The 23265-nt window shown below is 42.6% G+C and overlaps 1 protein-coding gene across 4 annotated transcripts in view; it reads left to right on the plus strand.

Moving 5' to 3' along the window:
• Positions 1-572: 572 nt before the first annotated feature.
• Positions 573-23265, plus strand: part of jcada (junctional cadherin 5 associated a) — a 46013-nt gene continuing 23320 nt past the window's right edge. For 2 of the 4 annotated variants that reach the window (XR_012767671.1, XM_075451980.1), the window contains exon 1: positions 573-662. The gene's annotated coding sequence lies outside the window, so the exon portion shown is untranslated. Of the gene's footprint in view, positions 663-790; positions 970-23265 lie in introns of those variants that run through there. The other 2 variants (XR_012767673.1, XR_012767672.1) reach the window with 2 other exon arrangements.

Raw genomic sequence — 23265 nt, forward strand, 5'->3', positions numbered from 1 at the left:
GCATTAATTATATGGAAGAGATAAATGTAAGTCAGACAAATTGAGTTTAAATTTAGATTATTATTTTTTTTTTTTAAAGCGTAATGCAGTGGGTAGGGAGGCTGGTGGGGGGGCACACATATAAATATACCAAAATAATGTTTGATAACTTCATGGGTCTGGGAAGAATCTATTCATTCAGCAGTGTGGAGTCTGGGAACTGGGAAATTATGTTAACATAATAAATTGTGGCCAGTTTTCATAAGATAAGGTGAGCAGTTTTGGGAAGGCCAGTAAATATATTCTTATTCAGCTTTAAAGACTAAGGTATTGCCTGTGTATGTTACAGGCTTTAACACAGTTACATAAGCCCAGTCTATATGAATCATCTGTGATGTCAGTTTATCACATGTAATCAGTGAGCAAAATGTGAGAGGTTTTTTCTGTGCTCCACGTGGATGGAAAAATAGATAACTAAATGGTGAAGTGGTTAAGAATGAAGTGACCTAATTGCTGGCTGTGCAGAATCCCTTCCTTCTGGTTAGAGAGAAGGGGGATGTTTCTCCAGAGCTGTAATGTAGTAAGGAGGGGCTGTTCCCTGAGCAGATCCCAGCTCAATCCATCCAGAGAAGGCAGGGGATGAGCGCTGTGGACTAGGCAGCGAAGCAGGACGCATTTTACAGGTAAAAGTCGCTCCGGGTCGAATAGTGCTTTACTTTCAAGAGTGTCTTCTTCTTTTTTTCCTTTTCTTCTTTAATGTTACAACACACGACGTGGCCACAGAGAAGGGCTGATGCTGCTGTGAGGGAAGCAGGGGTTGAGAGTCGCATCTGTTCAACATTCAACCTTTCCTGCGGTTCCTCAACTTGCAGCCGAACTGAGCCAGCTCCTTCGGCAGACTTCTTGTCTGTGCCCGTTTTTGCGTAAATAGGATCTTGTAAATACCGTGACACTTCCTGGACACGACATAAGAAGGTGAAGTAGAGGGAGGTTGGTGAGCCCTTTTTTTTATTTGGCACTTGAAAGCGTGTGCTGTGGTTGACTGCCATTATTTTCTGACGCACTCCCATCAATTGAAGGTTAAAGATAGCTTATGTAGCTAGCCAGGCTACCGTTAGCCCTCCCATATTCCGCTCTGCTGTGGAAGAGAGGCCAAACTCCTTCAAAATGTCACAGCTGTATGTGTGTTTACCTACGGCCGGGTGCTTTCAGCCAGAGGAATGTGGAGGCTGTTATTAAACGCCACAGACATGGCGTGTGTTCGGCAGACATGTTGTAAATGAAAAAGTTCCTAATATCCAGTTGTAACTTGTGTAATTGCTCTGCATTATGCTACAGATTATTCACTCGTGTTTCCGGCAGCAGTGTGCTCCGATGGGAGACACTTAAAAAAAAAGTACCGTCACTGAAATACAGTCTTCATGGATCGCTCACACGTCGACATCAATCAAGGACCTTCATCCATCCTTTAATCGTCAAATGACATTTTTTAACCCTCACACGCGGATTAAACAGGCAGATTTTCCCAATGAATTTCGGGATTTCACCCCCCCAACTATAAACTGCGCACTCCGGGGCCATAACCTCGTATGAGACGTTAGCAAGCTACCGCGGAACCAACTGGGTTAGCATCACACCAAAGCCCATCAATCATTTCATAACGATATGATGACACCCGCCAGGTCCTGTTGCGCACAGCTCTCGGTTCTCTTCGGATGCGGATGAGGACCAGTTGGCGATGGAAATGAGCTGCAGATTGCGTTTAACTTTAGGCTGCTTTAATGTTTTGCATTTATTCATATCTAATTGCTTGACCTCTCCGAGCCTCCTGCAAAAATGAAATCTAAATATTGCCGTCAGTTTGCAGAAACTGGTGAAAATTATATGATTTATGTCCAATATTGAATGCTGAATGTCTTTAGTTGTTGGAGTAAGATACTCTTGAAGGTTGGACACTGCACTGCTCATCACTCACACCCTAAATGTTGACAACGGCTCAGAGGCTTTAATTTTAGAACTTCTTTCATGTGATGTTTTACTGGCACTTTGGGACCTCTAGAGGCCGTATTGCCAAATCTTTCTGTGGCAGTTCAGTTTAAGATTTGTGTTATTGCTTATTACAGTGCTGCTCCTAAAAGATAAGATCTATCACACTTATCTAACCAGATCACTTCTCTTTGGTTGGTAAAGCCATTTTAGAAAGTGTTATTTTTAGTGTGTATGGAACTGCTGTTAACATTGCGAGGGATTGATCTGTTCCTCGCCACCAGGAGCTTTCATAGCTCAGGGAGCTTACATCAAAATCTGTTCGTGAATGTTACCAAAGATATTTTCTGATTTCCAGAACAAGATTTTTTGTTATTATCATCCTTTTTTTTCATAGAAAAGGTAAGAAAATAATGTGTGAATGGGTGCATGTGGGTTTTGTGGTTGGCAAAAACACATCCTTGAGACAGAGATGATGAAGAAACACAAGGCCGTGGTAGATGCCCTGAGGTGGAAGGGTGTTGGTGACAGGGAGAGTATTAGGAAGGGAAGCAGCTCATTAATCTTGTTTAGCAGAAAGAGAAAAGGGTTGGTCAGCTAAACTGGAGGGGCCCTCCAAGGCTATGAAATGTGTTTGTCTGTCATTGGATTGCTATAGCTAAAGCCTTTGAAAGGCATTTGGTGTTTGCCCAGCGATCCCCTCTAAGGTCTTGCTTGATGCACTCAGGAGGAAGAAGTTTGGCAGCTGTAACCGTCCAAAAAAGCTACTGATAAATGTGAGAGCTGTTAGGCTAATAATGAAATGGAACAATTGCACCCTGTATTTTGTTGAATCCTGGACGTCCATTTGTTTGGGAGTTGGCTGAAGCTGCCTCCTTCATGATTTGTATGCTTTATGCAGATGTTGTGATGAAGAGATACTCCTGGCCTTTGTTAGTTACTCTGATAAGGCATGAGTTGAAATCTGTGTTCATCAGACGTGTTTAAGTTGGTTTGTTTACACAGTGCTGAGCAGGAGGCATGCAGAGTCTGCAGCTGATTAGCAGAAAGCTAGAGCGTGCTAACCCTTTGATCAGTTACATCCGCAGTTACTACGGTTACAGCTTGACTGGTCATTAAACTGGATCACCGTCCTTGTATCAATATACATTCACTGGGGCAAAATTGAATCGTGGACTGAAGTATTTGTGACGCTGTGGCCTGTGTGAATGAATGTTGAAGACATTCTTCAGCTTCTAACTCACTCTTGGGGAGATCACTGAATTTGTAAGTTGAGCTAAATTCCCTGCACAGAAGTCTTTAAGTTACTTGAATGATAGTTTTGTCAGATGACCCTGCAGTGACAAAATCAGGATTTTATCAGAGCATCAGTTTTTTTCTGGAATTTTTCTGGTCTTAATGGGCTGATTTCACTCAAAATTTCAGATGTGTTAAGCCATCTGAAACAAAGAAAATGTGTGAATAAATACAGCTTTATTACAAATTTGGCTGTATTGTTATACACTCTATACTACTTTTTAAAAAAATATGGAATTTTAATGTACAGAACACGAAGGCCCATTTGAGTCTACTTGAATACTGTATATGCATGATGACGGATTTGATTCCCAACTGGATTATCTTATTGACTTTGTACTGTTTCACTCAGACCTACATGTTTACATGCATTTTAAAAGTCCCGTTTTGGTCAGACGAGCACAACTATTTCTTTTTCTAGTGTCATGTAAAAGTGTTTGTTTACTTGCCAATAAACCATGCCACTGACATTTCTAGCAAGCCCCGGACCTCGACTGATACTAATTAGGATTAAGACAGTTTGGCAGGCCTGAAAACAGCAGGGACTGGGAATAATCAGCGCAGGTGAAGCCTACAGTAATGCTTCACTTTGCAGATTAGCTTGCTTATTGATTATGTTTTTTTCCCTCTCATATGAAATAATCACTGTCCTTTCACATACCACTATTGGATGCTCTCAGATGCAAAAAAAGAAGATTTCATGTCAAATTGCTATGTTGTAGCTGAACTGAGCATAATAATTACATAATAGAAATGAAGTCAACAGACATAATAACAGCCACAACACCAGCATCTTACTGGTTGTAAGATGTGCAATAATAAGCTAGCTGTTTTAACAGGGGAAGGGACAGGTGTATATGTGAGAATATGTGTGTGAAACACTGGCACTGCATTAAACTTGGCTAAGCTGCTTCTTGACTGCCTGAAATAAGTCACAATCACATAATCTAGTCTGTTCTGATAAGATGGAGTACTACACCCACAAAAGTAGGCCACCCTTCCTGCCTTTGATTTCTCTTTCGGTAGGGTCTGACAGTAATAGGTTTTGGACTGAAACTTTAAGACTGAAATCTTAGCTTCCCACTTGTTACTGTCTGCGAGCTACCATCTCCAAAAGCAAAACAACATTTGCCATGCAATATGCTCAGCGAATGAATGCAAAGGGTTGTTTTATGGCTGAAGTCTTCCTTATGAGCTATGTGGCTCACAGTGCCTGTTGCTGCTTTGTCTAGGAGAGCATACATTTGAGAGAGGTTGCAAAGTGGTGATCGTAATGCTAGAATGCTAGAATATTCAACTGGGAATACTCTAATATAAACATATTAGTTTACAGCATTCCTTTTTTTTTTTTGCTTTAGTAGGTGATACTGTAATTGCACTAAACTATGGTGTCTGCTGAGATGATTGGAATTTTTCTGATGGGTGGCAAATGTCCAAAGGGCACGTAACTCCTCCAATAACGTGCCTATAGTTATTATTGCTAAGTTATAATCATCCCGAATGTGGAAAATTTGCACTGATGAAATGTGGTTATATGGTTGAAGGTCCATCAGGCTATTGCTCAGCCAAAAACATACCTCCAACTTATTTGCTTTGGACAAACAGGAGCCTGCAGAGAGACTGATTGGAAACATTTGTGACAACTTTCCGGTCTCTTCTGTCCCCACAACAACATACTTCCTCAGGAAGAGAGACAGCCCCTCCACTGGATGCTGTGATGCCACATAAACAGTCTGCAGAACATTGCTGTTTGCTGAGTGTGATGGGCTGTCAGCCCTCAGAAACCCAATGCATGCACAGTTCTATCACATGCAGCCCAGAGACCTGCATTCCAGGCCTTTATATGAGAGCCTGGTCAATCCAGATTTATTTTTGTGTACAGTGCTTCACTTAACCCTTTAGGCGCCAAGATTGTTTTTTGAAAATACTGGATTTTGACATTAATATTTCCAAAGCTGGTGGCTGAAAGGGGGTTAAAGATAGATGCCTACTGTACATTAGAAAAATGTTGCCCATGATCCATAGTTTATGTGGGGTATGAAATTATTGATCTAATTTGCATATTATGACGTCATCAGGTGGCAGCCATTTTGAATCTCATTATGTTCAGGAAATATTGGAATTGAGTGATTATGAACTTGTTATTTTAAAACTTTTTTTTCTTTTTGTCTATTTATCATCATCTATAATGATCAGGGAACATGAAAGCAACAATAAAACAGAATAATGTAGTAAAATATTACTATATCATCATTACCATATAGTAGGAAAACACATGCGAAAAATTGCCTATATTTTTTCAGGAAATGGTGGATATTGACTTGATGTTTGAACTTATTTTCATTTTTCTGTCTTTTACCATAATTCATAAGGAGGAAACCAACAATAAAACAGGAGAAAGTGGTAAAATACTGTCATCATTAGGCTACCATAGAGTAGGAAAACACATGCAAGAAGTGGAAGACATTGAATTGATTTTTTTTTTTTTAACCTGTTCAACCTTATTCATAATGATCAGGAATGAGGAATACAATAATAAAACAAGTGGTAAAATGTCAGGATCATTGCGCTGGCGGACAGGCGCGCCGCGGCACCGGGGGCTGGATGGAGAGAGCGCATGCTAAAGATACCAGACCCACTTCTCCCACCCCTGATTCCTCGACCAACACCTCTACGGACACTGCGACCGCGTTCCCCACTACCACCCACTCCATTGAGGTTGGATAACGGCACCGAATGAGTTGGAGTGTGTGTGTGTGCTTGGAGAACAGCCTCGCTTCGCATGCCGGCACCATTGCCTTCGGAAGTTTCACCGTGGGAAGCATGAGCGCTCGTCCGATCCTCCTCCTCACGAGGTAAAAACTCTCCTTCGGAATCGGAATCGGCAAATAGCATGCTCAATACTTCCGCACGGTTCAACTTCTTACAAGCCATGGTGTTAAAAACTCACTAATAGTTCGCTGACAATAAAAATTCGACTCGCACGTCTCTACAGAAAAGCTCTGAATAACTGCTTCCGTGTCTGAGCTAGCGCGGCTTTTTTGCACTGCCTTATAAAAACACTGTGAACTACAAAATGACTACAAAATGACGTGAGCTTGGTCTTGTTTGAAAGGGTAACATGTTTGCCAACTAAAGGTAGGAGGACTGATCACCTTAAAGCCTGTTTATTTTATCTGCAGACTGTTTTGTTTATGGTGACGTCATGTCGCAATTCTGCGACTTTGGCGGTTAGAGGGTTAAGGGGCAATGTACTCTTAAAGGCCAACTTCCACTAAAAAACGGTTTTACTCGCTCCTTCTGAAAAAGGGAGGGTCACCCCTAGTTACATACACATACTAGGCTTCCAAGTGTTGCGTCACCTCCACAGTCTGTGTTCCCGAATTTACAGAAACAATGCAGAGCCACGAGCGAATCAGAAAAGCCTGTACATTCTACGTCAAACTGAAAAAAGGCGTTGCCCACTTGGGATTATGCCCGCCTATGGGAAACCCGCCCCCCTCGGACGGGCCCTATAACTAAGCCAAAACCTGTAGTCTGTGGGGCTCCTCATTCCTCTTCATCGAGCCTCTCACTACCACCTTTCCATCAACTACATTTGACACTGAGCATATACAGAATGTTATTTTCAGGAGTTGCTAAAAAAAACAAGCAAATAACTAGCTTAACCTTTCCTTGGCTAACCTAATACTAAAATGCTAACGCTGCACACAGAAACTTCATAGCCACCATGGCAAATTACATAGATCGTGGAACGTGTTTGAACAAGGGGGGGCCACAATCGCAAGAGGGGGTCACCAAAATTTTAGGTCGGACATGATGCATAGCCGAGGCTATGCACAGTATACACGGACACGCACGTAATGCCATCAGTCATGTCAGCCAGCACAGAGCAGCGCAGAATAAAATGCACAAGAAAGGTACATCGGTGGTCGGTGGTAACGCAACTGAAGCTGCTTGCTTGTACCAGTACTAAAGCACTATGAGAAACACTGAACACAGAGAAGTGCATGTTCTGTGGTGCTTGGTCAGAGGAATGTATGGGAATATTCTTGCTGTTTTATCAAAGCTGGGCGCGCGCGTGTGTATATGAGAGAGACAGAGAGAGAGAATGCACATCACGTTGTCAGGATGATTTTTTTTTAAATGTCCAAACAGCCAACAACACTAATAACCCAAGTCCAAAATATGCCAGCACAGAAGTGCGCAAATTGCCAAAACAGTCAACACAGCACAGAAGGCTATAGCCTACATAGATGAATCAATGGTCATGACTTTAGCCCACAACATGCCAGCACATAACTGTGCAGAGTAAAATGCTCAGTACACAACAAAAGCACCTCAGTAAGATGTTAACTCAACTTAAACTCGCTTGTATCAGTACAATGCAGTATAAAAACATTGAACAAAGAAGAGGGACAGGGACGTCTGGGTTTCTCTGCTCAAGCTGCTGCCCCCGCGACCCGATCCCCGGACAAGCGGAAGATGATGGACGGATGGAAGAGTGCACATGGCGGTGCTAATAAAACCATTGACTTACCCTTAAAACTTCCCAAAGGCCTGCCCGCCTCTCAATGTCCACCACTACTCCGAAATCACGCTGGTCGAAGCGCCTATCGTTGTGAAGAACCTGTCCCTTGCACCCTCCTGGTTCTTTTTAGCACATCAGGATTGCTTGGTTGATGAGGCGTTGTAAGATCCCTGCAGCACTCACTTGAATAGTGCCCATGGCTAGCCTCAGCGAGGTTTGGTTCGGTTAGCGTAGTAGTTGAAGAACATTCGTCACTAGCCCCTTTCACACTGAGACCCGCTACCTTAGCGGGTCCAAATTGCCACTTCGACCCGCGTCGAGCAATGTAAAGCTTGGCGTGTTAGGTGAGCCGTGTAACTTGATGTAAAACAGAGTAAAACTTGTCCTCACCTGTCGCTGTTGTTCTCAATCAGCTGTCCATTCTGTCTTTTAAACTCCTCACGTCACGTCACGCCCACGTCCAACCCGCGTCAGTTGCTTTCACACCAAACTTGGCTCGGCAAAAAGACTAGAGTCCGACGCGGGTCGAAAGGCGAGTCGAGTTGACACGCCAGCCCGGGTCGTCAGTGTGAAAGGAACAGCGGACACGCTGAATTTGCGAATTAAATGCGGGTTCTTCCTCAGTGTGAAAGGGGCTTCTGTTGCTTGGTTGGTCCACAGTTGAAGGTTGGGGCACAGCTGTCCCATCAGATGATGCTGTGCTTTTTACTTGTTTAAGGCTAGTCTACCACAATCACTACTTCTGCCGCGCGATTTTCAGTGCTGTTATAGGCCTACATTTTGCAACATTGACGTGTAACGTGAAAAATATTTGTTAAAGAGATACGCCACCCCGAGGCCAAATTAAGTGTATCCCCGCATTCCCGAGACATAAATAAGTGTGTGGGAGCGTTTTCCTGGCGACCCAGGCATTGTCCGAATCTCACAGCACTGACCACTGCTTGGTTGCGCGTAATACATACAATGTTAGCGTCGCCAGCGTCGCCAATCGAAATATTTCGCCCAACGTGAATTAATTTACTTGATTTACCTTCTAATTACTGTGTGAGTGGTGTACTTTCACATCGAGTGCAAATGACTGTGTAAATCAACACGGAAGGCTTGGTTTGCTCAAGTCGGTTTGGGAACTAGTTTCTGGTGCGGAAAACACAGCCGAAGCACACTCCCCGCTACGTCATTGGGAATCCCCACCCCCTGGCTGCTTCACGCTGGTTTGTTTGAGGAAGTCGGGGGTGGGGATTCCCAATGATGTAGCGGGGAGTGTGCTTTGGCTGTGTTTTCCGCACCGGAAACTACTTCCCAAACCGACTTGAGCAAACCAAGCCTTCCGTGTTGATTTACACAGTCATTTGCACTCGATGTAAAAGTACACCACTCACACAGTAATTAGAAGGTAAATCAAGTAAATTAATTCACGTTGGGCGAAATATTTCGATTGGCGACGCTGCCGACGCTAGCATGTATGTATTACGCGCAACCAAGCAGTGGTCAGTGCTGTGAGATTCGGACAATGCCTGGGTCGCCAGGAAAACGCTCCCACACACTTATTTATGTCTCGGGAATGCGGGGATACACTTAATTTGGCCTGGGGGTGGCGTATCCCTTTAAAGCAATACTATGTAACATTTCTACCTTAAAATAACAGCTTGAAAAAAATTGTGCGGCTAGAATTCAATTCAATTCAATTCAATTAATTTAATCTCAAGGCACTTAGATAATAAGTCCAATTCAAGCCAATTGGAATTCAATTAATTGTAATCATAATTTTTCATAAAATAATCCAATTCGTTCATATAGAGCCAATTCAAAAACAATTTTCTAGCTAAGGAAACCAACAGATTGCACTGAAAACTTTTTCTTTTTCGGTCCAATCTCCCAGCCTGAGCGTGCCTGAGGCGACTGTGGAGAGAAACGACTCCCTTTTAACAGGAAGAAACCTCTGGCAGAACCAGACTCAGGAAGGGTGGCCATCCGCCTCGACCAGCTGGGGTTTGAGAAGACAGAAAGGGGGGGAGGGGGCCGCGGCGGCACTGTAACACCATTCAAAGGATATCTGTTGGAACAGGGAAACACAAGTTAATGACCACAATGAGTTTTAATATTACGATTGGCCTGTCTCCTATGCCCTTCGGGGGTCTGAGTTGGAAAAACTGCGCTATGTAACTTTGCTGGACCGGCCCGGGAGCTGAGCGGAAGTACTTCGACTTGCTTTCTGGCACACCTACCGCAAAAACAAATAGACCCCTCTCACGCTCCCAGGTATAAGGCTAAGCTAGCGCAACATTGTCAGTACGATCATCGTGGAAGAGGGACCGAAGAAACAGAAGAAGATGTTGACTGATGAAGCAAGGAAGAGAAAGAGAAAGGCCGACAAAGCAAGAGACCAGACTAGAGTTGCTCTCGGAACAGCCTGTAGGGGGAGCTCCATAATGGACTTTTTGAGAAGTTACATTGTATTGCTTTAACATAACAATTTCCTATTCAGCTTCATTCAGGGCACTCAATCATCTTAATAAATTTTACACAATATGTTTTCAAATTCTTTTCTGGACAAATTATATGTTTGCAGTCTATTGCTCCGATTATGTTTGGCAGTCCAGCCATGGCATGAAAGTCCCTCTTAATTTGTACTTGTTCGACAGCGGTGTACAGAAATTTGATGTACCATGGGTGATAAACTGATGAGAGTTTTGATGACCAAGGGGAGCGCACGACTCCAATCTCCCTCTGAAAGGTTTGTGTAGCCAAAAATCCAAGGGTGGTGAGGACCTGGACGTGTGGTGGAATTGGGTTTGATCAGCGTGTTTCTCTCTGGAGTTGTGGCTCTAGCAAGCTGCATATTTGCAGCAGCACAGTCCTTGACAATCTAAATCACGATGTCAGCCATTCGACTGTCTCCACATGGGTATCTACACGGTCTCTTCCAAGAGCCTGACGCGCTAAGGCATCCAAAAGTAGAAAGTCAGCCGCTGGTAACACTTTCCATTGACCTTGTTATATACAGAGTCAGATTAACCTTCAATAAATGCATAATCTAAGTCTAACAGGATAATGTCAGCATAATTATGGGGTATAATGTATATATTTATTTATGTTGTCTTCAAAGTAATTAAATATACAATCCATTAGTCAAGCAAACTTGATTGGAATAACAGCGGACTATTTTACGAAACTCCTACGACGGGTCTGGATCACTCGTAAATTCTGTTCGTACCTGAAAGAAAATGTAAAATACGAACAAATAGGTGAATGCGCCAATTCTCTTAAATCCCTCGTACACACGATTCAAGAACAAATCTGTGCGTACGAACGGTTTTTGCATGAGGCCCATTGTGTATTGTGACGGATCGGAGTAAGTGGAGTCCATGTTAAATGTAAATAAACACAGAATGCAATGCAAACATTTGCTAATCTAGTAGTAACAGTAATATCCTGTCCATGTCACATGTCAAGGTGCTCGTCTCAAATCTAATCCACAGTCGTATTTGATTTGTATCGATTGTCCTGGTCTTTGGGTTTCTGTGTTGTGCTTTTGGATGTCTTTTGGTTTCTTGGTTTTCCGATGTTCTGGGTTTCCTTTTCGTCATCAATTTGCTTCTCGCTCTTTAGTTTCCTTGCATTCTGTGTTATTTTGAAGACTTTGCTGATTAGTTGAATTCTTGTTTCACACCTGGTTTTAAAGGGACACTATGTAATTTCTTCCCCCATCTAGTGGTGCAATTTTATTTTGCAAAGTTGAATGAATTTGCTCTCTAGCGCCTCACGTTTTCAAATGTGCGCTGCAACTTCTTGAACTACGGCAAGCGGAATGTGTCAAGATTCAAGAAGCTATAGCTTCAGACTCAAGGTCCATACAAACAAAAAGAAATCAAGACACACAGTAAAAAGGATTACATAACACACATACAACAACACTATGAATACAGATGACAGATAACATGTCAGATAACATAACATCTCCTTTGGTGTGCAAGCAATGCAATTAGTCATATTCCGGGAGTTACCGGAAGTGACGTTGACGCAGCGTTAGCATTAGCCTGTGTTAGCAATAGGAGCATTAGCAGCGGTAAATAAACTCCCGGTAAACTTACAAACTTTCTAATGCCTCGTTTTGTGAGCTAAGAGCCTATGTGTACTACGGCAGAAGTTTGGTAACAATCAATGCATTATTAGTGGGATCATTTCCGAGATAAAATCTATTTAGCATTTTTTTTTTTTTAAACTTTATTAGTAAATCAACAAAATAACAGTTTACAAATGTGAGCATAACGCCAAAAAGAAGATATCCAGGGGGAGCATAGGAATAATAATAAAAAGAAGAAGATGATGCACTTACAAAAAGAAAGCTAATGAACACAAAGACATATGTGCCAAGGAATAAAATCTATTTAGCATTAGCGGCTGTAATAAGCCATTTGGCGGAAATGACGTCACAATGACGTCATTTCTGCTTGTAGGCCTGGTGGGGAAATCGCGATTCGAAGTGCTTTATGTCCCTCTCGGCACTTCGTCATTTTTCATAGAGTGGAAGGACATGGCAGCCTCCATAGAGCTTACCTGCTCTATGTAGATACAGACAAGTTATTCTTCACTCAGGAGGATAAGTGAGATTTTTGACAGAGATCATTTTACACCAATGAGAACTAACTTATGAATGAATATGTTGATTTGAGCTAATAAATTACTTAATTTATTACATAGTGTCCCTTTAACCCTTTAGAACACACCCCCTTTTTCAAACTTAACTTGCGAAATTGGCATACCCAACTTGAAAGTAGCAGAGATCCCACATGGTTGTAGATACATGCATGTACTTGGTACCATTGGAAAGGTAACACTTCCAGGTTTATGCCTGAAGTGTCAGTGTGATTATATGATGTACTAGCAGAGCAATACAGATGTTAGAATGGAATCAGAATAGAGTTTTTTTGTTCCCGTCTAACATGTGTGCCTGAAAGTGACTGAGATTTACAACTCCAGGAACCTGTCAGCTCTGTGAAGATACATTGGGACCAAAGACAAAAGTCTCTCCTTCCCACAGCAAAAGGAATGGAAGAAAAAGAGAAAACCATGAGTATTTTATGGATTTTTCTCTCTTGGTATGCACAGGCGCTTTTCTTGGGTCCCTTTTGGAGACTCCAAGGGGACACTAGGTTATCCAAAACTGAATAACCAGAATCAAAAGCCTGCAACTTCAGAACACTACATGCTAGAAACACAATTCTGGTTTCTATTGAAAGCTAACCCCTTGGGGCTTCCCCATATGGATTTGGATTGGGTGTTACACATTTTGGATTAGATTGGCACAAGCATAAACTCAAAAATATAATTTTTTCTTATAACGTCTATGGGGTATTGATAAAAGAAAGGCTAAAACAATTGAAGTATGAAAAAGTTTTTACTCAAAAAGTAGAACAAATATACAAATAATAGAACAAATAATAAAAAACAGCCAACAACTATGCAAAACACCAATACAAAAGCAAGAATATAACATTATAACAATATAACTAATAATACAGAAGAGTGAGTGAGTGAGTGAGTGAGTGAGTGAGTGAGTGAGTGAGTGAGTGAGTGAAAGAGGAAAGAGAAGAACCTACAAATATAACAATATATATATATACAATATAACTAATACAGAATACTGTCTGTGTGAGTGAGTGAGTGAGTGAGTGAGTGAAAGAGGAAAGAGAAGAACCTACAAATATAACAATATATATATATACAATATAACTAATACAGAATACTGTCTGTGTGAGTGAGTGAGTGAGTGAAAGAGGAAAGAGAAGAACCTACAAATATAACAATATATATATATACAATATAACTAATACAGAATACTGTCTGTGTGAGTGAGTGAGTGAGTGAGTGAGTGAGTGAAAGAGGAAAGAGAAGAACCTACAAATATAACAATATATATATATATATATATATATATATATATATATACAATATAACTAATACAGAATACTGAGTGAGTGAGTGAGTGAGTGAGTGAGTGAGTGAGTGAGTGAGTGAGTGAGTGAGTGAGTGAGTGAGTGAAAGAGGAAAGAGGAAAGAGAAGAACCTATAAATTGTTCTTGGTATGCCACTCATTGTAGCAGTCCCTCTTCATGACAAAGCAGAGGGCTACCTGGCACGAGGTGCATTCTGTGGTGGTCTTCATAGAACAGTGCACACACCTTCGTCTGCCAGCTGTGCCATCTTCTGTATAGTGCATCAGTTTGTGTGGTGCTCCTTGGGGAGCTGGAGCAGGTGATGGAGGAGGACCCGTCGAAGGAGACCCCGCTGCCTTCAGCTCCAACACCAGGGCCTGTCGGAACGCCTTTTGTGTTAGAGGGGTCTCACTCCTCTGTGTTGCCATATGAGAATGAATAACAAAGGCGTTCACAATGGCGATGTCGAGGAAGTGGTAAAAGAATGACCTGTGCCACTTCCGGGTCTTGTGCACCGTGTTATAGAACCCTATCATTGCATCTGATAGGTCCACTCCCCCCATATGTCTGTGAAAATAAAAGATTACAAAAAGGTTTGTTTAGTACATTGCATTACAATCAACGGTGAACTGTTACATACCTTCAATTTGAAGACAAAATAATGTATCTCAAGTACTTACTTGTTGTAGTCAGTGACCGCTGGTGGGGCAGGGATGGACTTGAGCTGCCAACGGCCATCTGTCCCTCTGACCCTCCTCTGAACTGTGTTCTGTGGGCTGTGGGCTGTATGGATCGTGGAACACATGCGCACGTCTCTTGTGTCTTTCCACTGGACAAAGAGAAGACGATCCTCTCTTATCCAGCGGATGGTGCCTCGTGGTTCTTTGTTGGTGAGCCCTCCTGGACGTCCTCTGGGGTAGCCTATACGTTGTTCCCGAATGGTTCCACAAGCCCACACCTTCTCAGCCAGGAGGTCTTTGAATAGGTCAGAGCTAGTGTAGAAATTGTCCACAAAGAGTTTATAGCCCTGCCCAAGCACACGGGTGTCGACGAGATTCATGACTGAATCGTAGCTCAGTCCTTTTTGAACAGCCATGTTTCTCCCCTCGTAAACAAAAAAGTTCCATGTGTAGCCATTGGATGAATCGGCCAGTACAAAAAGTTTATACCCCCACTTGGTCGGTTTGTCTTTCATGTACTGGCGGAGGATGGTGCGGGCTTTCGATTTCACCATCCTCTCATCCACTGAAATATGTTGCTGAGGATGGTAGTTTGCCTTGCACGCTGTCCTGATGTCGTCATAGAGAGGACGGATCTTGCAGAGACGGTCGTATGACTGTGTGCCCCTTTTCCTGTCATTCTCTAAATCATGGTCAGGGTGGCTCATGTGCAGCATGCTGGAGATCGCTAAAAACTTTCTCCCAGACATCACAGAGGTGGGGAAGGGGAAATTGTACAGTTCACCTTTTGTCCAATAGTCCCGGATTGACTTGGCCCCAACAAGGCCCATGTAAATCACCATGGCAATATAAGAGAAAAAATCCTCCAGGGAAATATGGTGAAATCTCTGAGGATGTTTCTTTTGGCCATATATGTTCGAGTTATTTACAATTGTCTGCAGGTTGGTTTTGGACATAAACAGCATGAAGAGCTGCAGTATGGTGTACTGCACCCCACCCAAGACCTGGGGCCCTGGAGCACGAGCCGGGTTGAACAATGGTTGTTGTGGAGTTATGTCGTCCACATCTATCCCCTGCCATGGTTGAGCATTTCCCTCTGGCTCCTCTCGCCTTCCCTGTCCTCTTCCTCGTCCTGGTCCTCGTCCTCGTCCTCGTCCTCGTCCTCTCCCTCTCCCTCTCCCTCTCCCTCTCCCTCTCCCTCTGTCTCTCTTGGTGGCAGGTGTGGTGCTGGATGGCTGCGTTGCTTTCCTCTTCCTTGCTTTGGGGGTAGCAGAGCTTGATGGTACACCGTCTCGTTCCTCCTCATCGCCACCTCTCTGACCTTCCTCCTCCGTCTGGCTCTCCTCCTCCTCCTCCTCCTCCTGTTCTGGGAGCCAGTCTCCATCTGAGGATCTATCAAATCAAATCAAATTTATTTATATGGCACATTTCATGTACAAACAGTTCAAAGTGCTTTACATAAAATAAAAGCATTGCAGCAGGGAGTGCAAGAAGCATTAAAAATACATAAAAGAAAATCTATGTGAAAAAACATAACATTTCGTTTCGTTTCGTTTATTCCAAGCAAAAATAATATACAGAACAAGCGGCTAAGTATTTGTGCAAATTCAAATAAGCTTGGAAAGACATATTTGCAATACATAACATAATTGTAATAATAATATAATAATAATATAAATATAATATAAATATAAAATAAATATAATATAATAATAAATATCCACTGACTAGCTATATTGTGTATATTGTGTATATTTCACACACAAACACTCGCTCTGGCCAAACATTTTGTGGGGCGTCATGGATGAACATAGCAAAATATATTTGCATTGCTACATCACATGAATATGTGACATCGGTTTTCAGTTAGTGAAACTTTAGAAATGGCACTTACATCTCCAAAGCTGGGTCTTGTCCTCCCAGAAACTCCTCCGTGTCAGCCGAAGACATGCTGTCAACGTCGGACTCATCATCGCTGGATCGAATTATCCATTCAGCAGCCTGCTGCGCTGTCATTTTGCTAGCTAGCCGGCAACGGTCCGCCTTGCTAGCCATGTTTGTATAATATATAATATAATAGTAATATCTATATTACGCGAGCCTCCAAACATCAAGTGGGCAGTCCCCTGTCAGAGTTTGACAGCTGAGTGAGGTGTCATTTGAAAGTGCTGACACACTACTTTCATATTCAATGAGTCGTGAATCTTGATATTGTCATTGGCTAGAGCTGCTGGCCAGGTAAAGGCGGGATGTCAAATTTACATAGAGGTGCCTCATTGGTCTTTCAGAGTCTGTAACTTTCCATATCATGACCCAATTGGCTCGTGGGTGGTGTCAATCAACTCAGAGCTCCTTCGAGAACATCAATCTGCCATTTTTTGCGCAAATACATGTACCACAGGGCATTTGCTTCGCCTCAACTGCGTTTGTACGGAAGAAATACAATTACACAACGTATGCAGGAAGCATAGAAACATTGGGATTATGACAAAAACACAAGGACTTCAAGTAAATGGCATGGATATTCCGAAATTATGGATACTTGATGACTTGTGGAAGAAATCTTGGACCATAACACCGTCGTTGGGAATATTGAGAAAGTTTCAAAGGTGAGTAGGCATTGTTTTCAGTTGCAAATACCATGGCGTCACATACAGAGAAGATCACACTACTGTTAGTGTTGTGGAGAGTGTTGTTCTTCGTGGTTGGGCTCAAACGATAGCTGACAGTTTCAGCTTTCAAACGGTATGCGGCATTACAATTATATGTTTGTGAACATGCCGTATGACATCAATTTCGTTAAAAATTTGTAAATAAAATGGCGTCAGCGTCCCGCTCACGGGACAGTGTGTGTTAAGAGGTTAAGTTACTGATTTCTTAACCTACTCCTTGTTTGTTATCACCTTCCTCATTGTCTTTTCTTGTGGTCAGTTCTTGTAATTTTCTGTCTGTATTTTGCTATTGCTGCCCTGGCAGCGTCTTTAGTTCTATTGGATTAAAGGCTATTCTTCTCTGCCTGTCTTCGTCTCCTCCTCCAGTAGTCCTACTTTTGGGTCCTTTTCTGCCAAGCTCATACTATAGCCCCGTTTCCACTCTCAGTACGGTTCGGGTAACTTCGTATCGGTACGGTACGTTACGGTACGGGGTCGGGTCGCTTTGATACTGTACTGTACTGTACTGTACAAAGGGGACCTTCAGAGGTGGGCGGAGTGTGTGCCGAAGCGTAAATAGAATAATTTTGAACCACCTCCAGTGTTTTCGGTCCACGCCGCTCCTGCTGTTGTGGTCCTTGATCCGCCGGTAATTGCTCCGAAGCTTCTTCAGATTAATGCGACACTGGCTCGCGGTCCGGTTGAAACCACTCTCTGCCACTTTTACAGCAATCAGCTGGAAAAAAATGTTGTTTTGCACAGCGCCATCGAGCTCCCGCTGCACAGCCTGAAAGCCTGGAACTGAGGCACAGAGCCTGGAACCGGTCCTGTGCGCCAGGTACCCCAAGCTGAAGGGTTACAAAAATGGTAACGGGTTCCATGGGACCGGTACGCTTTCGTGGTAGTGGAAACACTGATATAAGCGAACCGTTCTGAACCGACCCATACCGGACTGCATAGTGGAAACGAGGCTCAAGTATCATGATTTTGATATTGCTCACAAGAAGCGCCTTGCAAACTGAGAACCGGTCTCTTTGGAGAGGAGAGTTAGATAGAGTTAAGCTCGATAAAAGCATTAACTGGTTAAGTGCAGAGAGGTAGTCCTGAAAAACTAACAGCTTTTGAATTAAAAAGATAATATTTTTAGAGATGCACCAAGAGCATTTTTTCATTGTCTTGGATCCAATTAGGCTTTTTCTGGGGTTCGTACCTGAAACCATCTTTCAGATGACTTTTTTTCTTAAAGCTGCAGTTGGTAGGTTTTCAAAATTCCGAGTCTAAAGTCGGAAAATTCGAACTGATACAACTTTCAGGTCCCTCCCCCAACCTCTAACAAGCTCCGAATCGCCCCCCAAACCCCTCCCCCTCTGTGGACGAGGTTGAACACGTGAGTTCACACCAGTGTGAGCGCACACAAGCTGGGGCAGACTCACGCTCACCAGCGTGTGCACAAGCTGTGATTGACAGGTAGGATTCCTCCACCCTAACTTGATTGGTTAAAAACAGCCGGGAGCGCTCGGTTTTTGCAAGCATGATTACAGGCTTCAGAGGGAGCTACGGATTTCGTTATTTTTCCTAAACAGCCTATTTAATATTCTACTTCCAGAATCCCATGACAGTTCAAGCTAATATGACTAAAAAAAAGTTGCCGACCGCAGCTTTAATCCGTATAAGACTGAGCTACACAAATGCAAAGATGCAAAAGAACTGTTGATCAATTTGAAGCTACAAACATCCGCTGTTTCTTTATTTTGTTGTGGCAATCATAATGGGATTGCCTTTTAAAATGCATTTAAAATGCAGTATTTGAGTCTGGCAGTGAGTCTCACAGTGCTGCTCTTAGATTATATTTCTTATTGAGTCAAGCCAGGATTTTGAGCCAGGACTCTTTTAGTATAGAATATTACATGAGTGAGTATAAATAGCATATTTCCTACTGACAAGGCAGCAAGTATGACTTCATCAAGGGAATAACATCAGAAGATGCATACTGGAAATCCTTATTCTTAATAGAATAGAATAGAAAAATACTTTATTCATCCCACAAATGGGGGAAATTCAAATTAGTCAAGTAGCTCAAAAAAAATTGTAAATATTTACAATGATTGTATATCAACAACAACAACAATAATAATAATACTACTAATAAAAATACTACTACTACTAATACGAATAATAATAATAAATGACTAAATAAATACATTTGAGAAGAACTCAGCAGTCACTGTTAAAAAGCCTGCCGACTACAGAACCAGCCTTTTTCACCAGTTTGTCCAGGCGCCTACAGTTTTTGTCTGTAGTGCAACTCCCCCAGCAGACAGCAGCATAGAACAGTGCACTCTCAATGATAGTGTGATAAAACATGCATATCATATCACTGCAGACATTGAAGGACCTGAGCCGTCTCAGGAAGAAGAGAGTTCTCTGGCCCCTCCTGTACACTGCTTCTATGTTGGCAGACCACTCCAGTTTATTATCCAGCACCACCCCCAGGTATTTGCAGGTCTGAACAGACTCAATCTCCCCTCCATCAATGCAATGTCTCATCAATCCTTCATACTAATAGTCCTAGTTTACATATATAATTTGTTATTTACCCTTTACACCCTGGGAAGGGATTCTCTGTATACTATATAGCCTCTAGCCACCATTTTCATTCTTCAGTCAGTTGCACTGTATGTGGTAGTTTTTAGAACATGCACAGTTATATCACTGTTAGTAACATGATTGTTTCAGACTGATATTCATGGGACTTTGAGAAATTCTTCTAAAGTTTCTCTGGTTTATAAAGGCAAAGGCTGTACAGCATTGTCTTACTGTCATACAGCTTTTCCTAACTGAGTTTGAATTTCTCTCTCATGTTGTTCTGCTGGCATCTCTTCTCCAGCTTCCTCCTCCAGCTCTCCTTGGTTCTCCCTGATCTTCACCTTGTGGACCCCCTGGATTGTTCTCACCTCGTCCATTTTGACAGCTCTGAAAGCTCTCTTCTGATTGTTGAGAAGGGCTTTGATGTCTTTTGTCACCCATGGCTTGTTATTTGGGTAACAAAAGGGGCATTCCCACTGTAGGAACCTTCTGCAGTTCCTATAACCTTTTCAGGAACGGGGACGTTTTTTCTTGCATTCGAACAAACAGGAATTTGGGACCACGGCCCTCAGTTCCTATAACCATTTTAGCTCCTTCTCCGAGGCTGGGTCCTTTCTGGGTTCCACAGGAACACATCTGACGTAGGTGTTTGGTAGCTACGCCCCTTGTCAGATTTCCGCTTCTTCATATTCCTAATCTGCTCAACATAAGCCGCATTCGGACTGTAGGAACCTTTGGCAGTTCTTATAACTTTTTAATCCACGGGGCCGTTTTCTCCCGCATTCGGACATACAGGAACTCGGGACCATCGCCCTCAGTTCCTATAACCATTTTAGCTCCTTCTCCGAGGCTGAGTCTGTTCAGGGTTCTCTTTTACCACAGACATCAATGAACTCATTCTGTGTCTCAGGACTCAGATAGTGTGTTAATCTTGGCCCTTCCTTCTTTTGCCTTAATTTCTGCAAGTGCTCTTCCAAAATTTGATCATAACGTGCCAGCAACTCTATAGTGCCTAGGAAGTTCCCATTGTGTACATCATCTAGATGCATGGTTTTGCCCCTGAATGGAAGGTTTCTTGATGCTAAATGAAGGCTCACATCCAAAAGACTCTCGAGAATCATTGTATTCTTTTCGATTTCTGCCTGTATTTGTTTCTGTATGTGACTGTCAACTCCTGTTCCAGACAACAATGCATTCTGAAGGCTTTTCCATTTCAAATAGCATTCCTTATGAGGCATGGAGTTTTCATGCTCTGGCAATGTTGTGTACATTGGTCTCCAAATAAATTGAGACATTTTCATACCATCCTTACTGAGAGCACTCTTAGATGGCCTTTTTAACTCATGAGAAAAGAGAAGGCATGGAATGCAATGCAGAGTGTTGGCGCTTTCACTACAGATAAGCCAATCTCTTCTGATTTTCTCTCAGCCACTGGCCGACTTCTCAAATTGGAGGTAAGATGGAAATGGTTTCCCTTCCTTATCCTTTGCAGTAATTATATTACTACCTTATTTGCTTGCCAATCTATGTACTATTGTTTCTCTGTCTTCATTAGTTAAATTCTCTGGCCATAATGCTGGATCCTCTGGCAATGGCACACACTCCTTGGTGGTGCCCTGACTACCTCCTGATATGTCATCATCCTTCTTGCCTTCCTCAGAATAGCCCTCTATGCTTTCCTCTCCTTCACTTGAATCATCCTCATCTTCCATCACATCTTTATCTACCTCCTGGCCCTCTACAACCACAAAGCATACAGATATAAGCATGCAATCTATTTGATATGACAGAACAGACATAGTTTTTTTAAATTATACAATGTCCTAATCTTTCACATTACCAATTGTATAATGAAATGTATCATATTTTTAGATGTTAAAATCACTTCATCACTAGGTATAAATAAATATCATTCATATTTGTTTAGAATCCATAATCTTGTTTTAGCAGTGTTTCTCAACCTTTTTAAGTCAAGGCACCCTGAAACGTAGGCCTGCTTAACATTACATTATCTAAAATAGGCTCACCTTCTCTCAAGTTGACACCACTTGCAGCTGCTGCGGCAGGGGCATCATCACATTCTGTGACATTTTCTGAAACTGAGTGGGATTCATTTTACAAATCAGCTTTGCTAACATTTGGACAAATATTTGAACCAACATCTACCTTATGTTAGGCTTTTGGGACACTTGTATAGGCTAATAGTTATTTTGAAAATAAATACATTTAAGACAAATATGGCTTCTATATCACAATTATGTGGTAGCCAACAAAATGAGAGATTATTTTTTAATTATTTGACTTCGGCTGCTATCACAGTGGTATGCAACGGAATGGGAATGGGATAATCAGTTACTGTAGGCTGTAATTTTGACATTTGGGCTCACCTTTCTTGGGAAAGAAATCAGTCAGCAGTTGCTTTCCTTCATTTTGTTTCCTCTGTCTCTCTTGCCTTTCTTTTTTTTTTGGATGACATCTTTCATGTGCAGGCTGCTGCGTTTAATGCCTAATAATGAAGTGAGTGAAATTTATTGCGCATGGACAATCAAAAATCCGCCAGAGGTCGGACTAAACCAATGTGCACTGATAATGGGGGTGTCTGATATAGATTATAGCCTATTTGCAGGCTGGGATATACATTTCAACAGATGTATTTCCAGAGAACATTGGATTTGCATAAATTACCAACATATATTGACATTATTTAAAAAATGATTTTTAAAAAACGAAAGAAGAAGAAAATTTCAGGTTGTGATCAGACTTTCCTGGAGGGGGGAGCAGCTGTTTGCGCCCTTAGCGTTAGCATATAGCAAGTCCAAGGTTCTATCCTCGATAGTAGGACAGTTCACATACTGTTTGAAAGTGGGAAGGGTTGTTGCCAAGCTGATGTGGTTGAAGTCACCCGAGATAGCAATGAAGTAGACTGCATGACGTCACATGCCGCGCGCGGTCAGGTTGGCGGGGGAAATAAAGCACATCAGGCTGCACTCCTGATACTCCCTCTGACCCCTGGATTGCGCCGTTAGCTCATCAATCTTATTTGTGAGTGACATCACGTTGCCCATGGTGGTTGCCTCCGCAGTTTTTTGGCCCATCTCCTCCTCCGCTGCTTCAGTCCCCCCCTGCATCCCCTGTGGGTCCGTCTCCAGATATCTCTTTAGCCTCGTTTCCACTATGCAGTCCGCTACGGGTCGATTCAGAACGGTTCGCTTATATCAATGTTTCCACTACCACAAAAGCGTGGTATGGAACTCGTTACCATTTTTGTAACTGCTTGGGGTACCTAGCACACAGGACCGGTTCCAGGCTCTGCTCTCCATTGTTGGTGAGGAGGCTGTGCAGCGGGAGCTCGATGGTGCTGTGCGAAACGAAAAAGTTTTCCAGCTGATTGCCCCAAAAATGGCAGAGAGTGGTTTCAACCGGACCGCGAGCCAGTGTCGCATTAAGCTGAAGAAACTTGGAGGTGGTTCGAAATTATGGATGTTATTTGCTGTTATCTGCTATTTACGCTTCGGCATGCACTCCGCCCACCCCTGAGGGTCCCCTTTGTACACTGGGAACGCAAAGCTGACCCCAAAGCGACCCAACCTGTACCGTAGTGCTGGGCGGTATGACCAAAA

The sequence above is a fragment of the Odontesthes bonariensis genome, chromosome 20, assembly GCF_027942865.1.
Source record: "Odontesthes bonariensis isolate fOdoBon6 chromosome 20, fOdoBon6.hap1, whole genome shotgun sequence".
Lineage (NCBI taxonomy): Eukaryota > Metazoa > Chordata > Actinopteri > Atheriniformes > Atherinopsidae > Odontesthes > Odontesthes bonariensis.